Source organism: Aquarana catesbeiana, linkage group LG04 (genome assembly GCF_042186555.1).
Source record: "Aquarana catesbeiana isolate 2022-GZ linkage group LG04, ASM4218655v1, whole genome shotgun sequence".
In the NCBI taxonomy this organism is placed as follows: domain Eukaryota; kingdom Metazoa; phylum Chordata; class Amphibia; order Anura; family Ranidae; genus Aquarana; species Aquarana catesbeiana.
In genome coordinates, this window is record NC_133327.1 from 33,109,355 (window position 1) to 33,130,641 (window position 21,287).

The window sequence follows — 21,287 nt, forward strand, 5'->3', positions numbered from 1 at the left end:
GCCAATTCCTCTATTATTTGATTAATAAACTTAGTTTGAATTCCCACCCAGTCTTTGCGAGTTACTCCCCAAAGTGTATGCTGCCATGATGCGACAGGAAAACGGAAAATTGTATACTCACCTTTCCGTAATTTTCCTTTCCTGTCGTATCTTCATGGCAGCATACAATCTCCCACCCGTCTAAGGTGAGATATATATATACGGAGAATACTGGGCAGGGGCCATCTCTACAACTTATAGCTATGTAGTCCTATCAGGTTGTGGGGGCGGAGTCACAACCCAAAGTGTATGCTGCCATGAAGATACGACAGGAAAGGAAAATTACGGAAAGGTGAGTATACAATTTTCCGTTTTTGTGAATGTAGACTCACCTGAGACAGGTAACGGCCCAGCTGAATTGGCTTTATCAACTGTGAAAATCAGTACTCCTTTCTCGGTTCTCGGATACTTTTCATCACACAAATACCAGGATGGCCGAGCGGTTAAGGCGTTGGACTTAAGATCCAATGGATGTATATCCACGTGGGTTCGAACCCCACTCCTGGTATACATTTATAGTGGTTGCAGCAATTGAAAGCACTCTTACAATATGTTTAAAAAGGTTTGAAGAAAACATCACATAAGATTAAAATCTGGGCTGCTCTTGGCTACCGAATAATACACCTGCTCAAAGCAAGAAGTCACCATCATCTGCTTAAAGTAGAATCACCATATTTGTACACATTTGATCTTAGAAGGTCAAAAAACTATAGCAAAACTCTGTTACTTGGTGTCACCGAGATGTCCTTCCAGTGCTAAGAAGGGCCACTTTGTACACATTAAAAAATAGCAAAAGTCCGGAGCCTAATGATGCCAGAAATTCAGTATGGCAAATACATGAAGGGGATATGAAAATACAGTCCCTACTTATCACTCCTTTCTTGCCAATGGTAAATAGCTGACGGCAACCGTCATTAGGGCCCAAAGTCTACGTTGGAATTTTGTAATTCCATCGAGAAAGATAAACACTCCTTAGATCAAATCTCTGTGTTAATGGTAGAATCATCATGGAAAGGATAAAAGACAACCTGCACCAGTCCCCTCCAGTGTGAAAATCATTATTGTTTCCTCTGATGTCCTTTGCCACATAGTGAGAAGCATAGTCGAGTGGTTAAGTCATCATTTAGGCCTAAAGTCTAACTTGGAGTTTTGTAATCCCATCAAGAAAAATAAAACACTCCTCAGAGCAAATCCATTTTGTGAATGTAGACTCACCTGAAACAGGTAACGGCCCAGCTGAATTGGCTTTATCAACTGTGAAAATCAGTACTCCTTTCTCGGTTCTCGGATACTTTTAATCACACAAATTCCAGGATGGCCGAGCGGTTAAGGCGTTGGACTTAAGATCCAATGGATGTATATCCACGTGGGTTCGAACCCCACTCCTGGTATACATTTATAGTGGTTGCAGCAATTGAAAGCACTCTTACAATATGTTTAAAAAGGTTTGAAGAAAACATCACATAAGATTAAAATCTGGGCTGCTCTTGGCTACCGAATAATACACCTGCTCAAAGCAAGAAGTCACCATCATCTGCTTAAAGTAGAATCACCATATTTGTACACATTTGATCTTAGAAGGTCAAAAAACTATAGCAAAACTCTGTTACTTGGTATCACCGAGATGTCCTTCCAGTGCTAAGAAGGGCCACTTTGTACACATTAAAAAATAGCAAAAGTCCGGAGCCTAAGGATGCCAGAAATTCAGTATGGCAAATACATAAAGGGGATATGAAAATACAGTCCCTACTTATCACTCCTTTCTTGCCAGTGGTAAATAGCTGACGGCAACCGTCATTAGGGCCCAAAGTCTACGTTGGAATTTTGTAATTCCATCGAGAAAGATAAACACTCCTTAGATCAAATCTCTGTGCTTAATGGTAGAATCATCATGGAAAGGATAAAAGTCAACCTGCACCAGTCCCCTCCAGTGTGAAAATCATTATTGTTTCCTCTGATGTCCTTTGCCGCATAGTGAGAAGCATAGTCAAATGGTTAAGTCATCATTTAGGCCTAAAGTCTAACTTGGAGCTTTGTAATCCCATCAAGAAAAATAAAACGCTCCTCAGAGCAAATCTATTTTGTGAATGTAGACTCACCTGAGACAGGTAACGGCCCAGCTGAATTGGCTTTATCAACTGTGAAAATCAGTACTCCTTTCTCGGTTCTCGGATACTTTTCATCACACAAATACCAGGATGGCCGAGCGGTTAAGGCGTTGGACTTAAGATCCAATGGATGTATATCCACGTGGGTTCGAACCCCACTCCTGGTATACATTTATAGTGGTTGCAGCAATTGAAAGCACTCTTACAATATGTTTAAAAAGGTTTGAAGAAAACATCACATAAGATTAAAATCTGGGCTGCTCTTGGCTACCGAATAATACACCTGCTCAAAGCAAGAAGTCACCATCATCTGCTTAAAGTAGAATCACCATATTTGTACACATTTGATCTTAGAAGGTCAAAAAACTATAGCAAAACTCTGTTACTTGGTGTCACCGAGATGTCCTTCCAGTGCTAAGAAGGGCCACTTTGTACACATTAAAAAATAGCAAAAGTCCGGAGCCTAATGATGCCAGAAATTCAGTATGGCAAATACATGAAGGGGATATGAAAATACAGTCCCTACTTATCACTCCTTTCTTGCCAATGGTAAATAGCTGACGGCAACCGTCATTAGGGCCCAAAGTCTACGTTGGAATTTTGTAATTCCATCGAGAAAGATAAACACTCCTTAGATCAAATCTCTGTGTTAATGGTAGAATCATCATGGAAAGGATAAAAGACAACCTGCACCAGTCCCCTCCAGTGTGAAAATCATTATTGTTTCCTCTGATGTCCTTTGCCACATAGTGAGAAGCATAGTCGAGTGGTTAAGTCATCATTTAGGCCTAAAGTCTAACTTGGAGTTTTGTAATCCCATCAAGAAAAATAAAACACTCCTCAGAGCAAATCCATTTTGTGAATGTAGACTCACCTGAAACAGGTAACGGCCCAGCTGAATTGGCTTTATCAACTGTGAAAATCAGTACTCCTTTCTCGGTTCTCGGATACTTTTAATCACACAAATTCCAGGATGGCCGAGCGGTTAAGGCGTTGGACTTAAGATCCAATGGATGTATATCCACGTGGGTTCGAACCCCACTCCTGGTATACATTTATAGTGGTTGCAGCAATTGAAAGCACTCTTACAATATGTTTAAAAAGGTTTGAAGAAAACATCACATAAGATTAAAATCTGGGCTGCTCTTGGCTACCGAATAATACACCTGCTCAAAGCAAGAAGTCACCATCATCTGCTTAAAGTAGAATCACCATATTTGTACACATTTGATCTTAGAAGGTCAAAAAACTATAGCAAAACTCTGTTACTTGGTATCACCGAGATGTCCTTCCAGTGCTAAGAAGGGCCACTTTGTACACATTAAAAAATAGCAAAAGTCCGGAGCCTAAGGATGCCAGAAATTCAGTATGGCAAATACATAAAGGGGATATGAAAATACAGTCCCTACTTATCACTCCTTTCTTGCCAGTGGTAAATAGCTGACGGCAACCGTCATTAGGGCCCAAAGTCTACGTTGGAATTTTGTAATTCCATCGAGAAAGATAAACACTCCTTAGATCAAATCTCTGTGCTTAATGGTAGAATCATCATGGAAAGGATAAAAGTCAACCTGCACCAGTCCCCTCCAGTGTGAAAATCATTATTGTTTCCTCTGATGTCCTTTGCCGCATAGTGAGAAGCATAGTCAAATGGTTAAGTCATCATTTAGGCCTAAAGTCTAACTTGGAGCTTTGTAATCCCATCAAGAAAAATAAAACGCTCCTCAGAGCAAATCTATTTTGTGAATGTAGACTCACCTGAGACAGGTAACGGCCCGCCTGAATTGGCTTTATCAACTGTGAAAATCAGTACTCCTTTCTCGGTTCTCGGATACTTTTCATCACACAAGTACGAGGATGGCTGAGCGGTTTAGGTGTTGGACTTAAGATCCAATGGATGTATATCCACGTGGGTTCGAACCCCACTCCTGGTACACATTTATGGTGGTTGCAGCAATTGAAGGCACTCTTACAATATGTTTAAAAAGGTTTGAAGAAAATATCACGTAAGATTAAAATCTGGGCTGCTCTTGGCTACCGAATAATACACCTGCTCAAAGCAAGAAGTCACCATCATCTGCTTAAAGTAGAATCACCATATTTGTACACATTTGATCTTAGAAGGTCAAAAAACTATAGCAAAACTCTGTTACTTGGTATCACCGAGATGTCCTTCCAGTGCTAAGAAGGGCCACTTTGTACACATTAAAAAATAGCAAAAGTCCGGAGCCTAATGATGCCAGAAATTCAGTATGGCAAATACATGAAGGGGATATGAAAATACAGTCCCTACTTATCACTCCTTTCTTGCCAGTGGTAAATAGCTGACGGCAACCGTCATTAGGGCCCAAAGTCTACGTTGGAATTTTGTAATTCCATCGAGAAAGATAAACATTCCTTAGATCAAATCTCTGTGCTTAATGGTAGAATCATCATGGAAAGGATAAAAGACAACCTGCACCAGTCCCCTCCAGTGTGAAAATCATTATTGTTTCCTCTGATGTCCTTTGCCACATAGTGAGAAGCATAGTCGAGTGGTTAAGTCATCATTTAGGCCTAAAGTCTAACTTGGAGCTTTGTAATCCCATCAAGAAAAATAAAACACTCCTCAGAGCAAATCCATTTTGTGAATGTAGACTCACCTGAGACAGGTAACGGCCCAGCTGAATTGGCTTTATCAACTGTGAAAATCAGTACTCCTTTCTCGGTTCTCGGATACTTTTAATCACACAAATACCAGGATGGCCGAGCGGTTAAGGCGTTGGACTTAAGATCCAATGGATGTATATCCACGTGGGTTCGAACCCCACTCCTGGTACACATTTATGGTGGTTGCAGCTATTGAAGGCACTCTTACAATATGTTTAAAAAGGTTTGAAGAAAACATCACATAAGATTAAAATCTGGGCTGCTCTTGGCTACCGAATAATACACCTGCTCAAAGCAAGAAGTCACCATCATCTGCTTAAAGTAGAATCACCATATTTGTACACATTTGATCTTAGAAGGTCAAAAAACTATAGCAAAACTCTGTTACTTGGTATCACCGAGATGTCCTTCCAGTGCTAAGAAGGGCCACTTTGTACACATTAAAAAATAGCAAAATTCCGGAGCCTAAAGATGCCAGAAATTCAGTATGGCAAATACATAAAGGGGATATGAAAATACAGTCCCTACTTATCACTCCTTTCTTGCCAGTGGTAAATAGCTGACGGCAACCGTCATTAGGGCCCAAAGTCTACGTTGGAAGTTTGTAATTCCATCGAGAAAGATAAACACTCCTTAGATCAAATCTCTGTGCTTAATGGTAGAATCATCATGGAAAGGATAAAAGTCAACCTGCACCAGTCCCCTCCAGTGTGAAAATCATTATTGTTTCCTCTGATATCCTTTGCCACATAGTGAGAAGCATAGTCGAGTTGTTTAATTCATCATTTAGGCCTAAAGTCTAACTTGGAGCTTTGTAATCCCATCAAGAAAAATAAAACACTCCTCAGAGCAAATCCTTTCTTGCCAGTGGTAAATAGCTGACGGCAACCGCCATTAGGGCCCAAAGTCTACGTTGGAATTTTGTAATTCCATCGAGAAAGATAAACACTCCTTAGATCAAATCTCTGTGCTTAATGGTAGAATCATCATGGAAAGGATAAAAGTCAACCTGCACCAGTCCCCTCCAGTGTGAAAATCATTATTGTTTCCTCTGATGTCCTTTGCCACATAGTGAGAAGCATAGTTGAGTGGTTAAGTCATCATTTAGGCCTAAAGTCTAACTTGGAGCTTTGTAATCCCATCAAGAAAAATAAAACACTCCTCAGAGCAAATCCATTTTGTGAATGTAGACTCACCTGAGACAGGTAATTGGCCAGCTGAATTGGCTTTATCAACTGTGAAAATCAGTACTCCTTTCTCGGTTCTTGGATACTTTTAATCACACAAATACCAGGATGGCCGAGCGGTTAAGGCGTTGGACTTAAGTTCCAATGGATGTATATCCACGAGGGTTCGAACCCCACTCCTGGTATACATTTATAGTGGTTGCAGCAATTGAAAGAACTCTTACAATATGTTTAAAAAGGTTTGAAAAAAACATCACATAAGATTAAAATCTGGGCTGCTCTTGGCTACCAAATAATACACCTGCTCAAAGCAAGAAGTCACCATCATCTGGTTAAAGTAATATCACCATATTTGTACACATTTGATCTTAGAAGGTCAAAAAACTATAGCAAAACTCTGTTACTTGGTATCACCGAGATGTCCTTCCAGTGCTAAGAAGGGCCACTTTGTACGCATTAAAAAATAGCAAAAGTCCGGAGCCTAATGATGCCAGAAATTCAGTATGGCAAATAAATAAAGGGGATATGAAAATACAGTCCCTACTTATCACTCCTTTCTTGCCAGTGGTAAATAGCTGACGGCAACCGTCATTAGGGCCCAAAGTCGACGTTGGAATTTTGTAATTCCATCGAGAAAGATAAACACTCCTTAGATCAAATCTCTGTGCTTAATGGTAGAATCATCATGGAAAGGATAAAAGTCAACCTTCACCAGTCCCCTCCAGTGTGAAAATCATTATTGTTTCCTCTGATGTTATTTGCCGCATAGTGAGAAGCATAGTCGAGTGGTTAAGTCATCATTTAGGCCTAAAATCTAACTTGGAGCTTTGTAATCCCATCAAGAAAAATAAAACACTCCTCAGAGCAAATCCATTTTGTGAATGTAGACTCACCTGAGACAGGTAACGGCCCAGCTGAATTGGCTTTATCAACTGTGAAAATCAGTACTCCTTTCTCGGTTCTCGGAAACTTTTAATCACACAAATACCAGGATGGCCGAGCGGTTAAGGCGTTGGACTTAAGATCCAATGGATGTATATCCACGTGGGTTCGAACCCCACTCCTGGTACACCTTTATGGTGGTTGCAGCTATTGAAGGCACTCTTACAATATGTTTAAAAAGGTTTGAAGAAAACATCACATAAGATTAAAATCTGGGCTGCTCTTGGCTACCGAATAATACACCTGCTCAAAGCAAGAAGTCACCATCATCTGCTTAAAGTAGAATCACCATATTTGTACACATTTGATCTTAGAAGGTCAAAAAACTATAGCAAAACTCTGTTACTTGGTATCACCGAGATGTCCTTCCAGTGCTAAGAAGGGCCACTTTGTACACATTAAAAAATAGCAAAAGTCCGGAGCCTAAGGATGCCAGAAATTCAGTATGGCAAATACATAAAGGGGATATGAAAATACAGTCCCTACTTATCACTCCTTTCTTGCCAGTGGTAAATAGCTGACGGCAACCGTCATTAGGGCCCAAAGTCTACGTTGGAATTTTGTAATTCCATCGAGAAAGATAAACACTCCTTAGATCAAATCTCTGTGCTTAATGGTAGAATCATCATGGAAAGGATAAAAGTCAACCTGCACCAGTCCCCTCCAGTGTGAAAATCATTATTGTTTCCTCTGATGTTATTTGCCGCATAGTGAGAAGCATAGTCGAGTGGTTAAGTCATCATTTAGGCCTAAAGTCTAACTTGGAGCTTTGTAATCCCATCAAGAAAAATAAAACACTCCTCAGAGCAAATCCATTTTGTGAATGTAGACTCACCTGAGACAGGTAACGGCCCAGCTGAATTGGCTTAATCACAACTGTGAAAATCAGTACTCCTTTCTCGGTTCTCGGATACTTTTAATCACACAAATACCAGGATGGCCGAGCGGTTAAGGCGTTGGACTTAAGATCCAATGGATGTATGTCCACGTGGGTTCGAACCCTACTCCTGGTATACATTTATAGTGGTTGCAGCAATTGAAAGCACTCTTACAATATGTTTAAAAAGGTTTCAAGAAAACATCACATAAGATTAAAATCTGGGCTGCTCTTGGCTACCGAATAATACACCTGCTCAAAGCAAGAAGTCACCATCATCTGCTTAAAGTAGAATCACCATATTTGTACACATTTGATCTTAGAAGGTCAAAAAACTATAGCAAAACTCTGTTACTTGGTATCACCGAGATGTCCTTCCAGTGCTAAGAAGGGCCACTTTGTACACATAAAAAATAGCAAAAGTCCGGAGCCTAAGGATGCCAGAAATTCAGTATGGCAAATACATAAAGGGGATATGAAAATACAGTCCCTACTTATCACTCCTTTCTTGCCAGTGGTAAATAGCTGACGGCAACCGTCATTAGGGCCCAAAGTCTACGTTGGAATTTTGTAATTCCATCGAGAAAGATAAACACTCCTTAGATCAAATCTCTGTGCTTAATGGTAGAATCATCATGGAAAGGATAAAAGTCAACCTGCACCAGTCCCCTCCAGTGTGAAAATCATTATTGTTTCCTCTGATGTCCTTTGCCGCATAGTGAGAAGCATAGTCAAATGGTTAAGTCATCATTTAGGCCTAAAGTCTAACTTGGAGCTTTGTAATCCCATCAAGAAAAATAAAACGCTCCTCAGAGCAAATCTATTTTGTGAATGTAGACTCACCTGAGACAGGTAACGGCCCGCCTGAATTGGCTTTATCAACTGTGAAAATCAGTACTCCTTTCTCGGTTCTCGGATACTTTTCATCACACAAGTACGAGGATGGCTGAGCGGTTTAGGTGTTGGACTTAAGATCCAATGGATGTATATCCACGTGGGTTCGAACCCCACTCCTGGTACACATTTATGGTGGTTGCAGCAATTGAAGGCACTCTTACAATATGTTTAAAAAGGTTTGAAGAAAATATCACGTAAGATTAAAATCTGGGCTGCTCTTGGCTACCGAATAATACACCTGCTCAAAGCAAGAAGTCACCATCATCTGCTTAAAGTAGAATCACCATATTTGTACACATTTGATCTTAGAAGGTCAAAAAACTATAGCAAAACTCTGTTACTTGGTATCACCAAGATGTCCTTCCAGTGCTAAGAAGGGCCACTTTGTACGCATTAAAAAATAGCAAAAGTCCGGAGCCTAATGATGCCAGAAATTCAGTATGGCAAATAAATAAAGGGGATATGAAAATACAGTCCCTACTTATCACTCCTTTCTTGCCAGTGGTAAATAGCTGACGGCAATCGTCATTAGGGCCCAAAGTCGACGTTGGAATTTTGTAATTCCATCGAGAAAGATAAACACTCCTTAGATCAAATCTCTGTGCTTAATGGTAGAATCATCATGGAAAGGATAAAAGTCAACCTGCACCAGTCCCCTCCAGTGTGAAAATCATTATTGTTTCCTCTGATGTTATTTGCCGCATAGTGAGAAGCATAGTCGAGTGGTTAAGTCATCATTTAGGCCTAAAGTCTAACTTGGAGCTTTGTAATCCCATCAAGAAAAATAAAACACTCCTCAGAGCAAATCCATTTTGTGAATGTAGACTCACCTGAGACAGGTAACGGCCCAGCTGAATTGGCTTAATCACAACTGTGAAAATCAGTACTCCTTTCTCGGTTCTCGGATACTTTTCATTACGCAGATACCAGGATGGCCGAGCGGTTAAGGCGTTGGACTTAAGATCCAATGGATGTATATCCACGTGGGTTCGAACCCCACTCCTAGTACACATTTATGGTGGTTGCAGCTATTGAAGGCACTCTTACAATATGTTTAAAAAGGTTTGAAGAAAATATCATATAAGATTAAAATCTGGGCTGCTCTTGGCTACCGAATAATACACCTGCTCAAAGCAAGAAGTCACCATCATCTGCTTAAAGTAGAATCACCATATTTGTACACATTTGATCTTAGAAGGTCAAAAAACTATAGCAAAACTCTGTTACTTGGTGTCACCGAGATGTCCTTCCAGTGCTAAGAAGGGCCACTTTGTACACATTAAAAAATAGCAAAAGTCCGGAGCCTAATGATGCCAGAAATTCAGTATGGCAAATACATGAAGGGGATATGAAAATACAGTCCCTACTTATCACTCCTTTCTTGCCAGTGGTAAATAGCTGACGGCAACCGTCATTAGGGCCCAAAGTCTACGTTGGAATTTTGTAATTCCATCGAGAAAGATAAACACTCCTTAGATCAAATCTCTGTGTTAATGGTAGAATCATCATGGAAAGGATAAAAGACAACCTGCACCAGTCCCCTCCAGTGTGAAAATCATTATTGTTTCCTCTGATGTCCTTTGCCACATAGTGAGAAGCATAGTCGAGTGGTTAAGTCATCATTTAGGCCTAAAGTCTAACTTGGAGTTTTGTAATCCCATCAAGAAAAATAAAACACTCCTCAGAGCAAATCCATTTTGTGAATGTAGACTCACCTGAAACAGGTAACGGCCCAGCTGAATTGGCTTTATCAACTGTGAAAATCAGTACTCCTTTCTCGGTTCTCGGATACTTTTAATCACACAAATACCAGGATGGCCGAGCGGTTAAGGCGTTGGACTTAAGATCCAATGGATGTATATCCACGTGGGTTCGTACCCCACTCCTGGTATACATTTATAGTGGTTGCAGCAATTGAAAGCACTCTTACAATATGTTTAAAAAGGTTTGAAGAAAACATCACATAAGATTAAAATCTGGGCTGCTCTTGGCTACCAAATAATACACCTGCTCAAAGCAAGAAGTCACCATCATCTGCTTAAAGTAATATCACCATATTTGTACACATTTGATCTTAGAAGGTCAAAAAACTATAGCAAAACTCTGTTACTTGGTATCACCAAGATGTCCTTCCAGTGCTAAGAAGGGCCACTTTGTACGCATTAAAAAATAGCAAAAGTCCGGAGCCTAATGATGCCAGAAATTCAGTATGGCAAATACATGAAGGGGATATGAAAATACAGTCCCTACTTATCACTCCTTTCTTGCCAGTGGTAAATAGCTGACGGCAACCGTCATTAGGGCCCAAAGTCTACGTTGGAATTTTGTAATTCCATCGAGAAAGATAAACACTCCTTAGATCAAATCTCTGTGTTAATGGTAGAATCATCATGGAAAGGATAAAAGACAACCTGCACCAGTCCCCTCCAGTGTGAAAATCATTATTGTTTCCTCTGATGTCCTTTGCCACATAGTGAGAAGCATAGTCGAGTGGTTAAGTCATCATTTAGGCCTAAAGTCTAACTTGGAGTTTTGTAATCCCATCAAGAAAAATAAAACACTCCTCAGAGCAAATCCATTTTGTGAATGTAGACTCACCTGAAACAGGTAACGGCCCAGCTGAATTGGCTTTATCAACTGTGAAAATCAGTACTCCTTTCTCGGTTCTCGGATACTTTTAATCACACAAATACCAGGATGGCCGAGCGGTTAAGGCGTTGGACTTAAGATCCAATGGATGTATATCCACGTGGGTTCGTACCCCACTCCTGGTATACATTTATAGTGGTTGCAGCAATTGAAAGCACTCTTACAATATGTTTAAAAAGGTTTGAAGAAAACATCACATAAGATTAAAATCTGGGCTGCTCTTGGCTACCGAATAATACACCTGCTCAAAGCAAGAAGTCACCATCATCTGCTTAAAGTAGAATCACCATATTTGTACACATTTGATCTTAGAAGGTCAAAAAACTATAGCAAAACTCTGTTACTTGGTATCACCGAGATGTCCTTCCAGTGCTAAGAAGGGCCACTTTGTACACATTAAAAAATAGCAAAAGTCCGGAGCCTAAGGATGCCAGAAATTCAGTATGGCAAATACATAAAGGGGATATGAAAATACAGTCCCTACTTATCACTCCTTTCTTGCCAGTGGTAAATAGCTGACGGCAACCGTCATTAGGGCCCAAAGTCTACGTTGGAATTTTGTAATTCCATCGAGAAAGATAAACACTCCTTAGATCAAATCTCTGTGCTTAATGGTAGAATCATCATGGAAAGGATAAAAGTCAACCTGCACCAGTCCCCTCCAGTGTGAAAATCATTATTGTTTCCTCTGATGTCCTTTGCCACATAGTGAGAAGCATAGTCGAGTGGTTAAGTCATCATTTAGGCCTAAAGTCTAACTTGGAGCTTTGTAATCCCATCAAGAAAAATAAAACACTCCTCAGAGCAAATCCATTTTGTGAATGTAGACTCACCTGAGACAGGTAACGGCCCAGCTGAATTGGCTTTATCAACTGTGAAAATCAGTACTCCTTTCTCGGTTCTCGGAAACTTTTAATCACACAAATACCAGGATGGCCGAGCGGTTAAGGCGTTGGGCTTAAGATCCAATGGATGTATATCCACGTGGGTTCGAACCCCACTCCTGGTATACATTTATAGTGGTTGCAGCAATTGAAAGAACTCTTACAATATGTTTAAAAAGGTTTGAAAAAAACATCACATAAGATTAAAATCTGGGCTGCTCTTGGCTACCAAATAATACACCTGCTCAAAGCAAGAAGTCACCATCATCTGCTTAAAGTAATATCACCATATTTGTACACATTTGATCTTAGAAGGTCAAAAAACTATAGCAAAACTCTGTTACTTGGTATCACCGAGATGTCCTTCCAGTGCTAAGAAGGGCCACTTTGTACGCATTAAAAAATAGCAAAAGTCCGGAGCCTAATGATGCCAGAAATTCAGTATGGCAAATAAATAAAGGGGATATGAAAATACAGTCCCTACTTATCACTCCTTTCTTGCCAGTGGTAAATAGCTGACGGCAACCGTCATTAGGGCCCAAAGTCGACGTTGGAATTTTGTAATTCCATCGAGAAAGATAAACACTCCTTAGATCAAATCTCTGTGCTTAATGGTAGAATCATCATGGAAAGGATAAAAGTCAACCTGCACCAGTCCCCTCCAGTGTGAAAATCATTATTGTTTCCTCTGATGTTATTTGCCGCATAGTGAGAAGCATAGTCGAGTGGTTAAGTCATCATTTAGGCCTAAAGTCTAACTTGGAGCTTTGTAATCCCATCAAGAAAAATAAAACACTCCTCAGAGCAAATCCATTTTGTGAATGTAGACTCACCTGAGACAGGTAACGGCCCAGCTGAATTGGCTTAATCACAACTGTGAAAATCAGTACTCCTTTCTCGGTTCTCGGATACTTTTCATTACGCAGATACCAGGATGGCCGAGCGGTTAAGGCGTTGGACTTAAGATCCAATGGATGTATATCCACGTGGGTTCGAACCCCACTCCTGGTACACATTTATGGTGGTTGCAGCTATTGAAGGCACTCTTACAATATGTTTAAAAAGGTTTGAAGAAAACATCACATAAGATTAAAATCTGGGCTGCTCTTGGCTACCGAATAATACACCTGCTCAAAGCAAGAAGTCACCATCATCTGCATAAAGTAGAATCACCATATTTGTACACATTTGATCTTAGAAGGTCAAAAAACTATAGCAAAACTCTGTTACTTGGTATCACCGAGATGTCCTTCCAGTGCTAAGAAGGGCCACTTTGTACACATTAAAAAATAGCAAAATTCCGGAGCCTAATGATGCCAGAAATTCAGTATGGCAAATACATAAAGGGGATATGAAAATACAGTCCCTACTTATCACTCCTTTCTTGCCAGTGGTAAATAGCTGACGGCAACCGTCATTAGGGCCCAAAGTCTACGTTGGAACTTTGTAATTCTATCGAGAAAGATAAACACTCCTTAGATCAAATCTATGTGCTTAATGGTAGAATCATCATGGAAAGGATAAAAGTCAACCTGCACCAGTCCCCTCCAGTGTGAAAATCATTATTGTTTCCTCTGATATCCTTTGCCACTTAGTGAGAAGCATAGTCGAGTTGTTTAATTCATCATTTAGGCCTAAAGTCTAACTTGGAGCTTTGTAATCCCATCAAGAAAAATAAAACACTCCTCAGAGCAAATCCATTTTGTGAATGTAGACTCACCTGAGACAGGTAACGGCCCAGCTGAATTGGCTTTATCAACTGTGAAAATCAGTACCCCTTTCTCGGTTCTCGGATACTTTTAATCACACAAATACCAGGATGGCCGAGCGGTTAAGGCGTTGGACTTAAGATCCAATGGATGTATATCCACGTGGGTTTGAACCCCACTCCTGGTATACATTTATAGTGGTTGCAGCAATTGAAAGCACTCTTACAATATGTTTAAAAAGGTTTGAAAAAAACATCACATAAGATTAAAATCTGGGCTGCTCTTGGCTACCAAATAATACACCTGCTCAAAGCAAGAAGTCACCATCATCTGCTTAAAGTAATATCACCATATTTGTACACATTTGATGTTAGAAGGTCAAAAAACTATAGCAAAACTCTGTTACTTGGTATCACCGAGATGTCCTTCCAGTGCTAAGAAGGGCCACTTTGTACGCATTAAAAAATAGCAAAAGTCCGGAGCCTAATGATGCTAGAATTTCAGTATGGCAAATAAATAAAGGGGATATGAAAATACAGTCCCTACTTATCACTCCTTTCTTGCCAGTGGTAAATAGCTGACGGCAACCGTCATTAGGGCCCAAAGTCGACGTTGGAATTTTGTAATTCCATCGAGAAAGATAAACACTCCTTAGATCAAATCTCTGTGCTTAATGGTAGAATCATCATGGAAAGGATAAAAGTCAACCTGCACCAGTCCATTCCAGTGTGAAAATCATTATTGTTTCCTCTGATGTTATTTGCCGCATAGTGAGAAGCATAGTCAAATGGTTAAGTCATCATTTAGGCCTAAAGTCTAACTTGGAGCTTTGTAATCCCATCAAGAAAAATAAAACGCTCCTCAGAGCAAATCTATTTTGTGAATGTAGACTCACCTGAGACAGGTAACGGCCCGCCTGAATTGGCTTTATCAACTGTGAAAATCAGTACTCCTTTTTCGGTTCTCGGATACTTTTCATCGCACAAGTACGAGGATGGCCGAGCGGTTAAGGCGTTGGACTTAAGATCCAATGGATGTATATCCACGTGGGTTCGAACCCCACTCCTGGTATACATTTATAGTGGTTGCAGCAATTGAAAGCACTCTTACAATATGTTTAAAAAGGTTTGAAAAAAACATCACATAAGATTAAAATCTGGGCTGCTCTTGGCTACCAAATAATACACCTGCTCAAAGCAAGAAGTCACCATCATCTGCTTAAAGTAATATCACCATATTTGTACACATTTGATGTTAGAAGGTCAAAAAACTATAGCAAAACTCTGTTACTTGGTATCACCGAGATGTCCTTCCAGTGCTAAGAAGGGCCACTTTGTACACATTAAAAAATAGCAAAAGTCCGGAGCCTAATGATGCTAGAATTTCAGTATGGCAAATAAATAAAGGGGATATGAAAATACAGTCCCTACTTATCACTCCTTTCTTGCCAGTGGTAAATAGCTGACGGCAACCGTCATTAGGGCCCAAAGTCGACGTTGGAATTTTGTAATTCCATCGAGAAAGATAAACACTCCTTAGATCAAATCTCTGTGCTTAATGGTAGAATCATCATGGAAAGGATAAAAGTCAACCTGCACCAGTCCATTCCAGTGTGAAAATCATTATTGTTTCCTCTGATGTTATTTGCCGCATAGTGAGAAGCATAGTCAAATGGTTAAGTCATCATTTAGGCCTAAAGTCTAACTTGGAGCTTTGTAATCCCATCAAGAAAAATAAAACGCTCCTCAGAGCAAATCTATTTTGTGAATGTAGACTCACCTGAGACAGGTAACGGCCCGCCTGAATTGGCTTTATCAACTGTGAAAATCAGTACTCCTTTCTCGGTTCTCGGATACTTTTCATCGCACAAGTACGAGGATGGCTGAGCGGTTTAGGTGTTGGACTTAAGATCCAATGGATGTATATCCACGTGGGTTCGAACCCCACTCCTGGTACACATTTATGGTGGTTGCAGCAATTGAAGGCACTCTTACAATATGTTTAAAAAGGTTTGAAGAAAATATCACGTAAGATTAAAATCTGGGCTGCTCTTGGCTACCGAATAATACACCTGCTCAAAGCTAGAAGTCACCATCATCTGCTTAAAGTAGAATCACCATATTTGTACACATTTGATCTTAGAAGGTCAAAAAACTATAGCAAAACTCTGTTACTTGGTATCACCGAGATGTCCTTCCAGTGCTAAGAAGGGCCACTTTGTACACATTAAAAAATAGCAAAAGTCCGGAGCCTAATGATGCCAGAAATTCAGTATGGCAAATACATGAAGGGGATATGAAAATACAGTCCCTACTTATCACTCCTTTCTTGCCAGTGGTAAATAGCTGACGGCAACCGTCATTAGGGCCTAAAGTCTACGTTGGAATTTTGTAATTCCATCGAGAAAGATAAACACTCCTTAGATCAAATCTCTGTGCTTAATGGTAGAATCATCATGGAAAGGATAAAAGTCAACCTGCACCAGTCCCCTCCAGTGTGAAAATCATTCTTGTTTCCTCTGATATTATTTGCCACATAGTGAGAAGCATAGTCGAGTTGTTTAATTCATCATTTAGGCCTAAAGTCTAACTTGGAGCTTTGTTATCCCATCAAGAAAAATGAAATACTCCTCAGAGCAAATCCTTTCTTGCCAGTGGTAAATAGCTGACGGCAACTGTCATTAGGGCCCAAAGTCTACGTTGGAATTTTGTAATTCCATCGAGAAAGATAAACACTCCTTAGATCAAATCTCTGTTCTTAATGGTAGAATCATCATGGAAAGGATAAAAGTCAACCTGCACCAGTCCACTCCAGTGTGAAAATCATTATGGTTTCCTCTGATGTCATTGCCACATAGTGAGAAGCATAGTCGAGTGGTTAAGTCATCATTTAGGCCTAAAGTCTAACTTGGAGCTTTGCAATCCCATCAAGAAAAATAAAACACTCCTTAGAGCAAATCTCTGTGCCTTATGGTAGAATCATCATGGAAAGGATAAAAGTCAACCTGCACCAGTCCCCTCCAGTGTGAAAATCATTATTGTTTCCTCTGATGTCCTTTGCCACATAGTGAGAAGCATAGTCGAGTTGTTTAATTCATCATTTAGGCCTAAAGTCTAACTTGGAGCTTTGTAATCGAATCAAGAAAAATAAAACACTCCTCAGAGCAAATCCATTTTGTGAATGTAGACTAACCTGAGACAGGTAATGGCCCAGCTGAATTGGCTTTATCAACTGTGAAAATCAGTACTAATTTCTCGGTTCTCGGATACTTTCGTCACACAAGTACCAGGATGGCCGAGCGGTAAAGGCATTGGACTTAAGATCCAATGGATGTATATCCACGTGGGTTCGAACCCCACTCCTGGTACACATTTATAGTGGTTGCAGCAATTGAAAGCACTCTTACAATATGTTTGAAAAAAACATCACATAAGATTAAAATCTGGGCTGCTCTTGGCTACCAAATAATACACCTGCTCAAAGCAAGAAGTCACCATCATCTGCTTAAAGTAATTTCACCATATTTGTACACATTTGATCTTAGAAGGTCAAAAAATTATAGCAAAACTCTGTTACTTGGTATCACCAAGATGTCCTTCCAGTGCTAAGAAGGGCCACTTTGTACACATTAAAAAATAGCAAAAGTCCGGAGCCTAATGATGTCAGAAATTCAGTATGGCAAATACATAAAGAGGATATGAAAATACAGTCCCTATATGCCACTCCTTTCTTGCCAGTGGTAAATAGCTGACGGCACCCGTCATTAGGGCCCAAAGTCTATGTTGCAATCTTGTAATTCCATCGAGAAAGATAAACACTCCTTAGATCAAATCTCTGTGCCTTATGGTAGAATCATCATGGATAGGATAAAAGTCAACCTGCACCAGTCCCCTCCAGTGTGAAAATCATTATTGTTTCCTCTGATGTCCTTTGCCACATAGTGAGAAGCATAGTCGAGTGGTTAAGTCATCATTTAGGCCTAAAGTCTAACTTGGAGCTTTGTAATCCCATCAAGAAAAATAAAACACTCCTCAGAGCAAATCCTTTCTTGCCAGTGGTAAATAGCTGCCGGCAACCGTCATTAGGGCCCAAAGTCTATGTTGGAATCTTGTAATTCCATCGAGAAAGATAAACACTCCTTAGATTAAATCTCTGTGCCTTATGGTAGAATCATCATGGAAAGGATAAAAGTCAACCTGCACCAGTCCCCTCCAGTGTGAAAATCATTATTGTTTCCTCTGATGTCCTTTGCCACATAGTGAGAAGCATAGTCGAGTGGTTAAGTCATCATTTAGGCCTAAAGTCTAACTTGGAGCTTTGTAATCCCATCAAGAAAAATAAAACACTCCTCAGAGCAAATCCTTTCTTGCCAGTGGTAAATACCTGACGGCAACCGTCATTAGGGCCCAAAGTCTATGTTGGAATCTTGTAATTCCATCGAGAAAGATAAACACTCCTTAGATCAAATCTCTGTGCCTTATGGTAGAATCATCATGGAAAGGATAAAAGTCAACCTGCACCAGTCCCCTCCAGTGTGAAAATCATTATTGTTTCCTCTGATGTCCTTTGCCACATAGTGAGAAGCATAGTCGAGTGGTTAAGTCATCATTTAGGCCTAAAGTCTAACTTGGAACTTTGTAATCCCATCAAGAAAAATAAAACACTCCTCAGAGCAATTCCTTTCTTGCCAGTGGTAAATACCTGACGGCAACCGTCATTAGGGCCCAAAGTCTATGTTGGAATCTTGTAATTCCATCGAGAAAGATAAACACTCCTTAGATCAAATCTCTGTGCCTTATGGTAGAATCATCATGGAAAGGATAAAAGTCAACCTGCACCAGTCCCCTCCAGTTTGAAAATCATTATTGTTTCCTCTGATGTCCTTTGCCACATAGTGAGAAGCATAGTCGAGTTGTTTAATTCATCATTTAGGCTTAAAGTCTAACTTGGAGCTTTGTAATCCCATTAAGAAAAATAAAACACTCCTCAAAACAAATCCATTTTGTGAATGTAGACTCACCTGAGACAGGTAATGGCCCAGCTGAATTGGCTTTATCAACTGTGAACATCAGTACTCCTTTTTTGTTCTCGGATACTTTTCATCATACAAGTACCAGGATGGCCAAGCGGTTAAGGCGTTGGACTTAAGATCCAATGGATGTATATCTATGTGGGTTTGAATCCCACTCCTGGTAAACATTTATAGTGGTTGCAGCAATTGAAGGCACTCTTACAATATGTTTAAAAAGGTTTGAAAAAAACATCACATAAGATTAAAATCTGGGCTGCTCTTGGCTACCAAATAATACACCTGCTCAAAGCAAGAAGTCACCATCATCTGCTTAAAGGGGTTGTAAAGGTAAAAATTTTTTCACCTTAATGCATTTTTTGCATTAAGGTGAAAAAACTTTTGACAATACCGCCGCCCCCAGCCCCCCGTTTTACTTACCTGACGCCTCGAATCTTCGCTGCTCGTTCTCGTCATCTTTATTGCAGCTCAGCCTGGTCGCTGATTGGCTGCAGTGGATGGATTGAAAGCAGTGCAGCCATTGGCTCGCGCTGCTGTCAATCACATCCGATGACGCGGCGCGCCGGGGGGGCGGGGCCGAGTGATACAGCGAGCGGCTATAGCCGCCGGCTGTATCACAGGAGCACGCCCGCAAGCACTCACCACCATGCGAGGGAGCTCGCATTAAGGTGGTTAATGCTTGCGGGGAGGAGCTGAAACAGCCGCCGAGGGACCCCAGAAGAGCAGGTTCGGGGCCACTCTGTGCAGAACGAGCTGCACAGTGAAGGTAAGTATAACATGTTTGTTATTTTTAAAAAAAAAAAAAATTTACCTTTACAACCCCTTTAAAGTAATATCACCATATTTGTACACATTTGATCTTATAAGGTAAAAAAACTATTGCAAAACTCTGTTACTTGGTATCACCAAGATGTCCTTCCAGTGCTAAGAAGGGCCACTTTGTACACATTAAAAAATAGAAAAAGTCCGGAGCCTAATGATGCCAGAAATTCAGTATGGCAAATACATAAAAGGGATATGAAAATACAGTCCCTAGTTATCACTCTTTTCTTGCCAGTGGTAAATAGCTGACGGCAACCGTCATTAGGACCCAAAGTCTAAGTTGGAATTTTGTAATTCCATCGAGAAAGATAAATACTCCTTAGATCATATCTCTGTGCCTTATGGTAGAATCATCATGGAAAGGATAAAAGTCAACCTGCACCAGTCCCCTCCAGTGTGAAAATCATTATTGTTTCCTCTGATGTCCTTTGCCACATAGTGAGAAGCATAGTCGAGTGGTTAAGTCATCATTTAGGCCTAAAGTCTAACTTGGAGCTTTGTAATCCCATCAAGAAAAATAAAACACTCTTCAGAGCAAATCCTTTCTTGCCAGTGGTAAATAGCTGACGGCAACCGTCATTAGGGCCCAAATTCTACGTTGGAATTTTGTAATTCCATCGAGAAAGATAAACACTTCTTAGATCAAATCTCTGTTCTTAATGGTAGAATCATCATGGAAAGGATAAAAGTCAACCTGCACCAGTCCACTAGAGTGTGAAAATCATTATTGTTTCCTCTGATGTCATTGCCACATAGTGAGAAGCATAGTCAAGTGGTTAAGTCATCATTTAGGCCTAAAGTCTAACTTGGAGCTTTGTAATCCCATCAAGAAAAATAAAACACTCCTCAGAGCAAATCTATTTTGTGAATGTAGACTCACCTGAGACAGGTAACGGCAAACCTGAATTGGCTTTAACAACTGTGAAAATCAGTACTAATTTCTCGGTTCTCGGATATTTTCATCACACAAGTACCAGGATGGCTGAGCGGTTAAGGCGTTGGACTTAAGATCCAATGGTTGTATATCCACGTGGATTCGAACCCCACTCCTGGTAAACATTTATAGTGGTTGCAGCAATTGAAAGCACTCTTACAATATGTTTAAAAAGGTTTGAAAAACACATCACATAAGATTAAAATCTGGGCTGCTCTTGGCTACCAAATAATACACCTGCTCAAAGCAAGAAGTCACCATCATCTGCTTAAAGTAATATCACCATATTTGTACACATTTGATCTTAGAAGGTCAAAAAACTATAGCAAAATTCTGTTACTTGGTATCACTAAGATGTCCTTCCAGTGCGAAGAAGAGCCACTTTGTACACATTAAAAAATAGCAAAAGTCCGGAGCCTAATGATGCCAGAAATTCAGTATGGCAAATACATAAAAGGGATATGAAAATACAGTCCCTATTTATCACTCCTTTCTTGCCAGTGGTAAATAGCTGACGGCAACCGTCATTAGGGCCCAAAGTCTATGTTGGAATCTTGTAAT

General features: G+C 40.2%; 21 non-coding genes across 21 annotated transcripts; all 21 read left to right on the forward strand.

Moving 5' to 3' along the window:
- The first annotated feature begins 464 nt into the window (after positions 1-464).
- On the forward strand, positions 465-547 carry TRNAL-UAA (transfer RNA leucine (anticodon UAA)). The gene has a single exon. It is a non-coding gene; the product is annotated as a tRNA-Leu (tRNA).
- Positions 548-1,347: 800 nt separating this feature from the next.
- TRNAL-UAA (transfer RNA leucine (anticodon UAA)) lies at positions 1,348-1,430 on the forward strand. Its single transcript has one exon. It is a non-coding gene; the product is annotated as a tRNA-Leu (tRNA).
- Positions 1,431-2,231: 801 nt separating this feature from the next.
- On the forward strand, positions 2,232-2,314 carry TRNAL-UAA (transfer RNA leucine (anticodon UAA)). The gene has a single exon. It is a non-coding gene; the product is annotated as a tRNA-Leu (tRNA).
- Positions 2,315-3,114: 800 nt separating this feature from the next.
- On the forward strand, positions 3,115-3,197 carry TRNAL-UAA (transfer RNA leucine (anticodon UAA)). Its single transcript has one exon. It is a non-coding gene; the product is annotated as a tRNA-Leu (tRNA).
- Positions 3,198-3,998: 801 nt separating this feature from the next.
- Positions 3,999-4,081, forward strand: TRNAL-UAA (transfer RNA leucine (anticodon UAA)). Its single transcript has one exon. It is a non-coding gene; the product is annotated as a tRNA-Leu (tRNA).
- Positions 4,082-4,882: 801 nt separating this feature from the next.
- Positions 4,883-4,965, forward strand: TRNAL-UAA (transfer RNA leucine (anticodon UAA)). The gene has a single exon. It is a non-coding gene; the product is annotated as a tRNA-Leu (tRNA).
- A 1,120-nt stretch (positions 4,966-6,085) lies between these two features.
- Positions 6,086-6,168, forward strand: TRNAL-UAA (transfer RNA leucine (anticodon UAA)). Its single transcript has one exon. It is a non-coding gene; the product is annotated as a tRNA-Leu (tRNA).
- An 801-nt stretch (positions 6,169-6,969) lies between these two features.
- TRNAL-UAA (transfer RNA leucine (anticodon UAA)) lies at positions 6,970-7,052 on the forward strand. Its single transcript has one exon. It is a non-coding gene; the product is annotated as a tRNA-Leu (tRNA).
- Positions 7,053-7,855: 803 nt separating this feature from the next.
- Positions 7,856-7,938, forward strand: TRNAL-UAA (transfer RNA leucine (anticodon UAA)). Its single transcript has one exon. It is a non-coding gene; the product is annotated as a tRNA-Leu (tRNA).
- An 800-nt stretch (positions 7,939-8,738) lies between these two features.
- On the forward strand, positions 8,739-8,821 carry TRNAL-UAA (transfer RNA leucine (anticodon UAA)). The gene has a single exon. It is a non-coding gene; the product is annotated as a tRNA-Leu (tRNA).
- An 803-nt stretch (positions 8,822-9,624) lies between these two features.
- On the forward strand, positions 9,625-9,707 carry TRNAL-UAA (transfer RNA leucine (anticodon UAA)). The gene has a single exon. It is a non-coding gene; the product is annotated as a tRNA-Leu (tRNA).
- An 800-nt stretch (positions 9,708-10,507) lies between these two features.
- TRNAL-UAA (transfer RNA leucine (anticodon UAA)) lies at positions 10,508-10,590 on the forward strand. Its single transcript has one exon. It is a non-coding gene; the product is annotated as a tRNA-Leu (tRNA).
- Positions 10,591-11,390: 800 nt separating this feature from the next.
- On the forward strand, positions 11,391-11,473 carry TRNAL-UAA (transfer RNA leucine (anticodon UAA)). Its single transcript has one exon. It is a non-coding gene; the product is annotated as a tRNA-Leu (tRNA).
- Positions 11,474-12,274: 801 nt separating this feature from the next.
- Positions 12,275-12,357, forward strand: TRNAL-UAA (transfer RNA leucine (anticodon UAA)). The gene has a single exon. It is a non-coding gene; the product is annotated as a tRNA-Leu (tRNA).
- An 803-nt stretch (positions 12,358-13,160) lies between these two features.
- TRNAL-UAA (transfer RNA leucine (anticodon UAA)) lies at positions 13,161-13,243 on the forward strand. The gene has a single exon. It is a non-coding gene; the product is annotated as a tRNA-Leu (tRNA).
- An 802-nt stretch (positions 13,244-14,045) lies between these two features.
- TRNAL-UAA (transfer RNA leucine (anticodon UAA)) lies at positions 14,046-14,128 on the forward strand. The gene has a single exon. It is a non-coding gene; the product is annotated as a tRNA-Leu (tRNA).
- Positions 14,129-14,929: 801 nt separating this feature from the next.
- On the forward strand, positions 14,930-15,012 carry TRNAL-UAA (transfer RNA leucine (anticodon UAA)). The gene has a single exon. It is a non-coding gene; the product is annotated as a tRNA-Leu (tRNA).
- Positions 15,013-15,813: 801 nt separating this feature from the next.
- On the forward strand, positions 15,814-15,896 carry TRNAL-UAA (transfer RNA leucine (anticodon UAA)). Its single transcript has one exon. It is a non-coding gene; the product is annotated as a tRNA-Leu (tRNA).
- A 1,329-nt stretch (positions 15,897-17,225) lies between these two features.
- On the forward strand, positions 17,226-17,308 carry TRNAL-UAA (transfer RNA leucine (anticodon UAA)). Its single transcript has one exon. It is a non-coding gene; the product is annotated as a tRNA-Leu (tRNA).
- Positions 17,309-19,053: 1,745 nt separating this feature from the next.
- On the forward strand, positions 19,054-19,136 carry TRNAL-UAA (transfer RNA leucine (anticodon UAA)). The gene has a single exon. It is a non-coding gene; the product is annotated as a tRNA-Leu (tRNA).
- A 1,628-nt stretch (positions 19,137-20,764) lies between these two features.
- TRNAL-UAA (transfer RNA leucine (anticodon UAA)) lies at positions 20,765-20,847 on the forward strand. Its single transcript has one exon. It is a non-coding gene; the product is annotated as a tRNA-Leu (tRNA).
- Positions 20,848-21,287: the final 440 nt, after the last annotated feature.